The sequence below is a fragment of the Bos grunniens genome, chromosome 26, assembly GCF_055505025.1.
Source record: "Bos grunniens cultivar Pamir isolate PY7600 chromosome 26, Bosgru_T2T1.0, whole genome shotgun sequence".
In the NCBI taxonomy this organism is placed as follows: Eukaryota; Metazoa; Chordata; class Mammalia; order Artiodactyla; family Bovidae; genus Bos; species Bos grunniens.
The window spans coordinates 33,207,394-33,218,957 of record NC_141190.1 but is presented as its reverse complement, the minus strand read 5'-3'; positions in this window follow the sequence as shown (position 1 = coordinate 33,218,957).

Sequence of the window (11,564 nt, the reverse complement as noted above, 5' to 3'; positions counted from 1 at the left end):
GCCAAGGGGTACTAGGCCCAAGGGTGTTCTTAGAGCAAGCAAAGCAGCCTGGATGAAGCCTGGATGAAGACCAGAGACAGGTGGGAGGCAGGCAGGCCTCCAGGACAGACTGACCAGGACAGTTCAATCCCTGTTGCAGGCCAAACACAAGAATTTAGAAGGAATCAGGGCTCCTGAGGGCAGTGTTGGGGAAAGAAGACTGAGTTAATTGCGTTCTGTGCTCCAAAGCTAGCAGGTCCCACCGGGAAATCTACAGGGAAGACCTTCGGAGACAACGGACTCAGGGGCGCCAGCACCTATGATCACAGCTAACTTTAATAAAAGGTGCTGGAACCAAAGCAGATTGGTAGATTCTCTTTACTTGAGCCCAAGGGCCTCTAGCAAGTCCAAGTTGTATTTAACTCTGTTCTATTTAATTTCCACAAGATAAAGGCCCGCCCCCCACTGCACACTCAAGTTTGCTTTCCCTGGAAGCAGCTGGAGGTGGCCTTTACAATGGAAATGCTTCCCTGGTGGCTCAGACAGTAAAGAAAACGCCTTCGATGCAGGAGACACCCGAGGTTCAATCCCTAGGTCGGGAAGATCCCCTAGAGAAGGGAACGGCAATCCACTCCAGTATTCTTGCCTGGAGAATTAACAGGGACAGTGGTGGGCTGTATATAGTCCATGGGGTTGCCAAGAGTCAGACACAACTGAGGGACTAACACTTTTTCACTTTCCTCTCAGACATAGGGAGGACTCTGCAGAGGGAACCAAAGGCTTGAGATCTGTACTGGAGAGTAAGTTAGGGGGTAGAGTGCACACAGCCCCTTCATCTCTCTGAGGAAGCATACTACTACTGTTGTTACTGTCATTGCTATTATAAGTCAATTCCATTGAGGAAAGGAAGGGAAAGCAGGTGAATGCTATTTCTAAGAAATAACTTTGCACACTGGACTGAGCGTGTTACCCCGGATTGATCCCAAAGGCTTTCTAGAGCAACTTGATATGAACATAATTCAGAGGATTAAGAATTTTGAGAAAAAAAATTACATTTTTATCTTTACTGAACTCTCATTGAAATTTAGCATTTTCTTTTATTTTAAATGTGGGCAATAGACTGTAGACTGTTAGCAGTCACTGAGACCCTTTTTAAAAAACAGTTAACTTTATATTTAAACTTCCTTTTAAAAAAAAATAAAAAAGCTTTATCACTAAGCTTACCGGATCTTACTTCCCCAATCAGGGATTGAACCCAGGCCACAACAGTGAAAGCACCAAGTCCTAAAAACTAGACTGCCAGGGAATTCCCTATTTAAATATCCTTAATTATTTCATGTATTGCAACCGGCATATATTCCTTGTGTAGTAGAAATAATTTATAATAAAGTATAATTAAAAAACAAAATCTATAATTCTCCAGCTAACTACTAGGCCCAAATGAATTACCCATGTTAGGTAAATTAGACTTCCAGAATAGAGGAAAAGTTGAAGAGCCACCTAACCCAACTTTATGAGGCTAATCTTAATTCCCAAACCAAAACTAGACAATGACAAGGCATAGAAATAAAACTTCAGATCAACAGGGTCTGATGATATGACTAAAACTAACATTCTCTATTTCTTGGCTTTGCTATGTGGTGTTGGCAACTGTGGCTTTAATGCTACTAGAAATCATACATATTTTCATGTCACAATATAATGGTTATGGACACTTTAAAATAGCATTTATACTCATCATTAATTATAAATCACACACTTTCCTTAATAAAATAGCATGTAGGTAGTTATACCACAAATTTGTTTTTAAAAAATAGTTTAAGAAATTTCCATTACTGTTCCCCATAATGGCTGTACCAACTTACATTCTCACTAACAGTGTAGAGGGTTCCTTTTCTCTACAGCCTCTCCAGAATTTTTTATTTGCAGACTTTTTCATGATGGCCATTCTGACTGGTATGAGGTGATACCTCAGTGTAGTTCTGATATTCTCTAACAATTAGTGATGTTGAGCATCTTTTCATGTGCTTATTGGCCATCTGTATTCATCTTTGGAGAAATGTCTATTTAGGTCTTCTGTCCACTTTTAAAAATCTGCTTTCTTTTAATCAGCATAATTATTTTGAAATTCATCTATACTGCTAAGTGTATCAATAGTTTGTTCTTGGTATTTTTATTTTTCCTGAGTGGTATTATATTGTGTGGGAAAACACCCAATTGTTTATCCATTCACTGGCTGATGGACTTGTGTTTCCAGTTCCTGGTTATTAGAAATAAAGCTCTGTTGAACATTAGTGTATAAGTCTCTGTGTGAACACGGGCTTTCATATCTCTTGGGTAATTACCCTGAGAATGGAATGGTATGCATTTAGATGCTTAAGAAACTGCCAAATTTTTTTCCAAAGTCATTGTAGCACTGACATTTCCACCAGGGGTGTAGGAAAGTTCCAGTTGCTCCACCTCCTCATCAGCAGTTGGTACGGTTAGTCTTCTTCGTTTTAGACATTCTAGATATGAGATCTCACTGTGGTTTTAGTTTGCATATCCCTCACTGAGTAGATAAAATTTCCTTGTTCCTCAAGGGCTTCCTTTAACTTTTCCTGTAACATGCTGGTGATGAATTCTTCCAACATTTGTATGTCTAAGAAAAGGTCTTTATTTCCCTTTTGTTTCTGAAATATATTTTTGCTGAGAATAGAATTCTGAGTTACCAGCTTAGAATTAACTAGTAACTAAGTTACCAGTGGAGAATAATTTTGTTATTTTTGTTTTCTAGTCTCCATACTTTTAAAGATTTGGTTCCACTGTCTTCTGCCTTGAATTGTTCTCGACAAGAATTCTGCGGTCATCTTGGTCTTTGTTTCTATTGCATAGTGTGTCTTTTATCTCTGGCTGCTTTAAAAGTTTTCTTTTTATCACTGATTTTAATCAATTTTATTAAGATATGCCTTGGTAGTGTAATATTGTTCATGTTTCTTGTGCTTGGGATTTGTTGCCCTTCTTGGATCTTTGGGTTTGTATTTTTTAATCAAATTTGAAATGTTTTTGATCATATTTCTTCAAATATGCTATCCTTTGGGGATCCCAATTACATATTTTTTGGCTGTTTGAAGTCCCATAACTCAATGATGCTTTGTCTATTTTTTTTTTTAAAGATATTTTTTCTCTTTGTGTTTTATTTTGGGTAGTTTCTATTACTATGTTGGCAAGTCCACTAATCATTCTTCTGCAGTGTGTAATCTGCTACTAATCCCATCCACTGTATTTTTCATCTTAGATATTATGGTTTTCATCTCCAGAATTTCTAATAGGGCCTTTAAAAATATCTATCTTTGATGTCCCTACTCAATACATTCAATCGTTCCTATAGCTTTTTGAATATAACATTTTCTTGTTTTAATGTCCATGTCTGTTAACTTTACCATTGATGTCATTTCTGAATCAGCTTTGATTAATTGGTTTGCATACTCATTATGAGCTGTCTTTTCCTGCTCCTTTGCATGCCTGGCAACTTATCACATGCTAGACACTGAATCTTACTTTTTTGGATGCTGGATTTTTTAGGGAGAGGGGACCACGCCACTTGTCTTGCAGGATCCTAGTTCCTTGACCAGGGATTGAACCTGGGCCCTTGGCAGTGAGAGCATGGAGTCCTAACCACTGGACCTCCATGGAACTCCTGAGGTGCTGAATATTTTTTAATTCTTTTCTATTCTTATAAATATTTTAAATAATCTTCAGCTTTCTTCTGGGACATGATTAAGTTAGTTGAAATCAGTCTGATTTTCTTCTATCTTGTTTTTAAGCCTTGTTGGGTAAGATCAGACCACTTTGTTTTAGAGCTAAATTTTCTCAGCTACTGAGACAAAGGTCTTCTGAGTAGCTTACTTAGTGCCATGTGGATTATGAGGTTTCCTACCCTGGTTGATGAGAAGAAGAACTAGTCTTGATGCCACGTGAACTCTGACTTGTCCCCACCAGCCCTTTCAGGCGGCTCTTTTCCGGGTCTTGTGTTGTTTCCTCTTCTGGGTCTTGTACAGTTTCCTCACAGGCACATGCTGATCAGTACTCAGCTGAAGGCTCAAGGAAGACTGCTCTAGGTCTCTAGTGTTCTCCCTTTGAGCAGCTTGCTCTTCTTTGACATTCTGCTTTGCAGATCCCAGTCACTTCGGCTTCCCTTTCTCCCAGCTTCTTGTCCTCAACCCAAGGAGACCACCAGCTATGTCCTTGCACATAGCTTGAAAATTCTCCAGGAAGTCAGCAGGGCAAGACTACAAAGCTCGCCTGGTTTGTTTCCTATTTCTCAAGGGTCACTGCCTTCTGTTGCCTGATAGTCAATGTTGTGAAAACTATTGTTTCGTATACTTTGACTTTTTAGTCATTTCAGGCAGGAGGGCAAATCTGATCCCTATTACACTCTTGGTCAAGAGTAGAAGTCTGCAATCAATCTGATATCTTTTATTTAAGACATTAAAAAAAAATTAGGATTCTAAGAAGCTGCCACCCAATGGCCAGAGGGGATGAGCATGCAAAAGGAAGTGAAGAACTGCTACTCAGTGCCTCTGGTATTAGTTGACATGTGACGGATGGGATGAGGCCTGTACCATTAGACTCCCAGAACCTGGAGTCTAAATATGGATGAGAACCTGACATGGTGTTTGGAAGGCCTGGGTTTCCAGGTTTACCCCTGGAGTAGGTAGGATGAACCTGGTCGCCACTCTGTGCCACGCGTGTGCTGCACCATGCATGTGCTGCACCTCGCGTGTGCTGCACCCCGCGTGTGCTGCACCCCGCGTGCGCTGCACCTCGCACGTGATGCACCTCGCAGGCATGTGTTGGTGTCCCTCTCGTTTCTTGCAGAGATTTGTAAATCTTCTGCCTGCTGTGGACAAATGTGTCCTAGAGGTTTAATATCACAACAAAACTGGTTATTAAGGGTTTTTTCCCTTCATGTCCCTCCTGGAAACCTTTCCCATCTCCACAGCAGACTCTGTCCCATATTCCCCGCACCCCCCTCCATAATTAGGGCTTAAGCTTCCTGAACCTTAAATCTTTGCCCGGTGAAGAATCTACATGCACCCTAGCAAACCATGTGTTGTTAATCCTGGTACAGAATCAGAACAGGTTGGAAGTCTCTCCTGCCTCTGACTGACAAAGGAGCCGGAGGAGGGGCTGGCTCCCACCTGGAGACTATTCATTAGTCCTGTATTTTGCCCAGTATTCCAAGTGTCCCATGATCCCCTTTGGAAGACAGGAATTACCTAGGCTGCTCTGTGGAGACAAATGAAATGACCTCATTAGCATTTGTAAGCAGGTCTGGGGGAGCGACACAGGAGGGACTCATTCTTTAGAGATTAACACCGGACTTGGCCCCCAAAGTTGAGCTAAGCTGCTACTTGAGCATCAAGCTCAGAAGCATCTTTTTCTGAATCTCTTCTCTTGCATGGTTGATGTTCCAAGGGTAACAAGGTCATCAGAAAATCACAGACCAGCACAAAGGATTCCAAAATCCAGCCGTGGCTTTATGTGTTTTTTTCATTCAAATAAATTTATGAGCACCTATTGTATCCCAGTCCCTATACTAGGCACTGAACATAGAGCGATGAGCAAAACCAAAAAAACTTCTGCAGTTCTTCTTCATGTGAGGCTGAATGAGAGACAGACATTGGCATGTGTCTGTCTATCCACACATACGTGTACGTACATACGAATGTACATGTCTCTCTCTATATATATACATATATATACACACACATGTTTATAGGTACACAGGTATATAATTGTATGCATGTATTTATACATACATATGGAAAATATGGCTTCCCTTGGGATTCAGATGGTGAAGAATCTGCCTGCAATGCGGGAGACACAGGTTTGATCCCTGGGTCAGGAGGATCCCCTGGAGAACAAAACAGCAACCCACTCCAGTATTCTTGCCTGGAGAATTCCATGGACAGAAGAGCCTGGCAGGCTATACAGTCCTTGGGGTCACAAAGAGTGAGACACGACAGAGTGACTAACACTTCCACTTTCATGTAAAATATAACTGTGATAAGAATTACAAAGTGTTAGCCCTGTATTTTGCCTAGTATTCCAAGTCTCCTATGATTCCCTTAGGAAGGCAGGAACTACCTAGGCTGCTCTGTGGAGACAAATGGAATGAACTCATTAACATTTGTAAGCAAGTCTGGCGGAATATAACTGTGACAAGAATCAGAAATCCTAAACCAAGGGAGCTCAGGAAGGTTTCCCTGAAGAAATGCTGACTCTGTTGAGACAGGAGGGATGAGCTGGCTTTAACCAGGGGAGGAAGGTAAGGAATGTTGCAGGTGGGAGAAGCAGAATGTTCCCTGTGGGCTGAAGGGAGGCAGGTGTGTGTGTCAGGTGGTGTTTCCCCATGATGGCTGCGTGCCTGTGGGATGCCACACAGCTCTTACAATGTGATCCTGACCCTCACCCATCATGAGGTGGGGTCTGTGTGTCTTCCTTTCAAATCTCGGTGGGCCTCTGACTACAGCAGGGTGATGCCATATGACTTCCAAGTCTAAATTTTCCACCTAGTCCTCTCAGGACCTAGGCTCCATGATGTGAGGCGGCCATGCAGCCTCATGAAAAGTTCGAACTGAAGTCTCAGCTGGCAAAGGGCATCATGCACCAGACACAGGAATGAATGAATCTTTGGGTGGTTCCAGCTTTGGGCTTTGAGCTGCTGCAACTGATGCCAGAGATGAACGGTGGAGTAGAGATGAACTGCCCCCAAACACCCTGTCCAGATTGCATATTTGTGAGCAAAATAAATATTGTCATCATTTTAAACCACTAAGTATTGGGGAGCTGCTGTCTATAGATTCCGGGTCTATGTCCAAGGAGGAAATGATGCCGGCAAAGTCAGGCTTCCTGTTCTTCAATATTTCTCTCCTATGGAGGTGGAGATAATTTCTCCCACTTATGGGCTCAGCATACTAATTCCAGTCCTGGCCTAATCCAGGCTAGTTAAAGGATGACTAAAAGTGAAGGTCACCCTAAAATCTCATCCCTTTGCCTTTTTAAGAGCTCCATTCTAGTGGCTTGATGTTGACCCAATACCTCGATGACCCAATAGATTTAGATTTCTGCTCTTACCTTCACATCTCCCCTTCATTCTCTGTTCCCTATCACCTGATTGCCAAGAGAATGGCCTTCAGTGCCCACCAAGAACATGGTCAAGCAGTGGGCCATGACCAGTGTGGTGAAGCTATGTACAGAGCAAAGGATATGATGGATAAACCATGGGGTGGACTGCGGAAGGCACTTTAGTCACGGTGCCACTCTCTCCCATCTTTCTGGCTAAGAGTATCCTGACCTTTGTTCACCTTACTCAGATATCACAGCCTTCCAGGAGGCTTGGACTCCTCCCCACTGCTGCCTCCCTCCACCCCTCAACTCCTATCCTTTCCTGGGCTGCTCTGTTATCTCCCAAGCTTGCTCCCTGGTGGAAGTGAGTGCTGTGCTCTTCATTTAAACCACCCACTCTTAGTGGGTGTGTGCTCAGTTCCAGATACTTAAAATGCAAACACAGCATTCCACATCAAACAGGCAATCTTACATTTGGTTTGTTAACAGAGACAACCAGGTAGAAACATCTAGGTGGACACTGTGTCTCTTCAGAGGCATTTGACTCCACAGTTGTGCCATACTACGACTGCTACTCCCTAAAAAACGCATCAAGTGTCTTGGGATTCTTTTGTGGGTTTAAATATATATATAATAGAGAGAGAGAAAGGCAAAGGCATTTCTCACTTCTGTTCCCAGTGTGGTTCACCAGACTTAGCTCTGAAAGCAAAACTCAGTCCACATTGAAGAATCTCAAAAGATGCAGCACTGATGTTCAGGACAAGCTTTGCCTTCTTCTTGGTTTTCATAGGTTAACTCAGTGTTTCCTCTTTTGTCCTTGTCTTTTCTTTTGTCCACATCACTCACTGCCTGTGCTGACCCTACTGGGATCTTGAGTTTTGGGGTCTTTGGGGCTGAGAACTAGCTGGTCTTTGGGTGGCCTCAAGATGCTGGCCAAAGAATCCTCAAGCTCATATTTCATTTATGCCTCCTTTCACCAGTGAGTAACTGAAATTTTAGAGATCCTCCAGGATAAAGAAAGTCTAATCAAACCAGAGGGACCGTTTATACCACACCAAAAACTCCCAGAGAGTCTGAGCTGTGTCAGATGCTTTAAGTAGAAAGGAGTATATTTAAAAGTCCCCAACCAGAGAAACAGGGAAAGAGGATAAACAGACACTGGCCCAGCTCTATCACCTACAAGCTATATGCCTTCGGACAAGATTCTTAACATTCTTTTTTCAACCACACTGAGCAGCATGTGGGATCTTAGTTGCCTGGTCAGGGATGGAACCCACGCCCCTAGCATCGGAAGCATGGAGTCTTAGCCACTGGACCACCAGGTGGGTCCTAGTTCTCAACTTTTTTGACTCTCAGTTTCCATATCTACAAAATGCAGATAATAATTGTATCTACCTCAGATGTGAGGATTCAGTGAGATCGTATATATAAAGCCTATAGCATAGTACCTGCCACATGGGAACAGCTCAAGGGAGTTACTTACCATCATTACTTCTTGGGTAGAGAATCTGCCTACAGTGTAGGAGACCAGGATTTGATCCCTGGGTCAGGGAGATCCCCTGGAAAAGGGAATGGCAACCCACTCCGGTATTCTTGTCTGGAGAATCCCATGGGCAGAGGACCCTGGTGGGCTACAGTCCATGGGGTCTCAAAGAGTCGGACACGACTGAGTGACTTTCACTCTCATCATCATTACCAACATCATTGTTTTCAAGTTCATGTAATATGTCATCTCAGCACCTTGAAGGTCTTACATCCTAAACTTGAGAACAAAAGGGTTAACTCCCTGGAAGGCACCCTTCTAGTTCCTGGTAGAATACAGTTCTGAGAGCTGGATCAAATGACCCCAGGGTTTTCCTTTCCAAGCCAGTGGTTAGGGGCTCTGACTGCCTGCCCCGCCTGCCCCACCTGCCCCACCTGCCCCAAAAGGGGTGGGAATTCATTCAAGGAGGAGCCAGGTGGAACTGGATTTTCTCCCCCTGTTGCTTTAGCAGGTTTGTCTTATAGTCTTTATTCTCCCAAACAAAGCGAGAGGAAACCTTCCCCAGTTTGTAAATACTATGGCTACAAACCCAGGTTGTGCCAGTGTGTGAGCAACCTTCATAGAGCATCCTCCCACACCCCCTTGAACAAATGAATGAAATGGATGGCCGAGAGGATAAGCAGAATGAATGTGAGGCTCTTTTTAGTCCAGGTAATCATTTCATCTCCAAAGAGTCTACTCCAAGGACCCCCTCGCCTCTTCGCGCTCTCTTCCTTTCCCACCAGCCTTTCCTCATTCCCTCCCAGGGTTGGGTAGGCACTTTCAAGACTTCTGGCATCAGTGTTATTTCTCCTAGGTCTGGAAAACAGATCTATCCAAAGCGAAAAGTTGGACAGGCACCTGTAGGATTATGCCAGAGAAGTGGTGCTGCAGAGATCTCGGGTGACTAAAAATGAACTGTTGTAGAGAGGACTATCTCATGCATTACGCAGTCTCCAACAATCTCCTTGTAAACTTGCAAAAATGTCAAGGAATGCCGGCTGAGAAGACAGTCTCCTTTTCTTAGACTGAAGCCTGAGATGGAAAATTGAAGGCAGATAATAGAGGGCTCTCAATATATCAATTAAATTTTAGACAATCTTTCCTCCTCATTTGAAGACTCATGTCTGGGGCCTGAGAGATTAGAATATTAGGAAAGATCTTTCACAGAATGCATCAAGCTGGCTTGTTCTACTGTTAGATATTTATTTGCCAGAAACAGGAAAAAAAAAAAAGTCTCAGCAGGCAAGCAGTCGAAGATAGTGGACATTGCTTTGATCTGAGAAATCTCTGGCTTATACAGCTTCCTGGATGTAGATAACATAATAGGCTTTGGGAAACACACTCATTTGAGCCCCCCAACCCCACCCTCAGTCGCTCTAGGCGTGAATTACACAATTCTGGATTGATATGTTAAAGTCTCTAGTGATCCCTGCCTATTTTTTTTTTTTTTTTTTCAATATCTGAAACATCATATTTAGGCTTAGGGTGAGATGAGAGTCCCTTGAGAGTCCCTTGGACTGCAAGAAGATCGATCAAACCAGTCAATCCTAAAGGAAGTCAGTCCTGAATATTTACTGGAAGGACTCATGCTGAAGCTGAAACCCCAATACTTGGGCCGCCTGATGTGAAGAATTGACTCACTGGAAAAGACCCTGATACTGGGAAAGATTGAAGGCAGGATAAGGGGATGACAGAGGATGAGGTGATTGGATGGCATCACCAACTCGATGGACATGAGTTTGAGCAAGCTCCGGGAGTTGGTGATGGACAGGGAGGCCTGGTCCCTGTCCATGGGATCGCGGAGAGTCAGACATGACTTAGCGACTGAACTGAACTGAGGATGTAAGGAAATATCCTCCTGCTTGTCAATAAAAGCAACAACAAAAAATTTTTTTAGTCTGATGAGCATTTGGCCAGGAAAATCATTAGCTGGGTATCTTGAACTGCAGATCCTTCACATATAAAATAACCGCACTAATAGAACTTTGTATTTTTAGTTTCCAAAGCCCATTTCCTTATTCGGTCTTTAAGGTACGGAGGGTAGGAATTATCATTCATTTTTAAATTATGAAACTTATTAGTGTTACCTATGGAAAAGAAAACAGAAGTCAAAAAAGCCAATGGGACTTCTCTGTGGGAATTAGCAAAGGAGCAGGAGCAGAGATGGTGACTTCAGGGACTTCCCTGGTGGTCCAGTGGTTAAGACTCTGAGCTTCCACTGCAGGGGGCGCAGGTTCCATCCCTGGTCATAGAAGATCCCACATGCTGCTCGGCCAAAAATAAATAAAAAATTAAGAGAAAGAATCTCATGCTCTTAACCTGTACAGTCCTTTTCTGAGTGTGAAAGCAGAAATAGAATTCTATTTGTGGCAAAATAAAGGTGTACTAAAATGAACTTTTCACTTCTTACAAGGCAGTTGTAACTACAAACATCGTTAGCAAGCTTTGGCCCTCATCCCCAGAAATTCAGATTCCGTAAGGCTGGGATGATGCCCAGAAATCTGCATGTTTGCTCAGCTCCCCCAGGTGGTTCTGAGGCAGGTGTCTAGAATCACATTTGGAGCAGGTTAGATATTAGGCGTATTCTTTCTGGATTGGTTCAGGCCAGATCACAAATAGTTTTTCCTTCTATCTCCAGAACAACATGGACACTTCTGAAGCTCAAAGCTTACTCATTCCTGAGACTTTTCCAGCAGTTTGTAGGTAGTGACTTCCACCAAGCTCTAGGCAAATCCAGACATTAGCCATGTTGTACTGTACTGTCGTCCAAGGAGGGAGGGAATGAGAGGCAAAGAGCCAGCCGGGAACATTTACAAACATACCCTTAAGAATTTCACCCTGAACAACTAAAATTTCAGGCTGGAGGTTGAAATATTGAGACTTTTCACATGCAAATGCCTGCCCCGAATTCTTCTGTACTAGCTACACTGGAAATTCAACTGCCAGA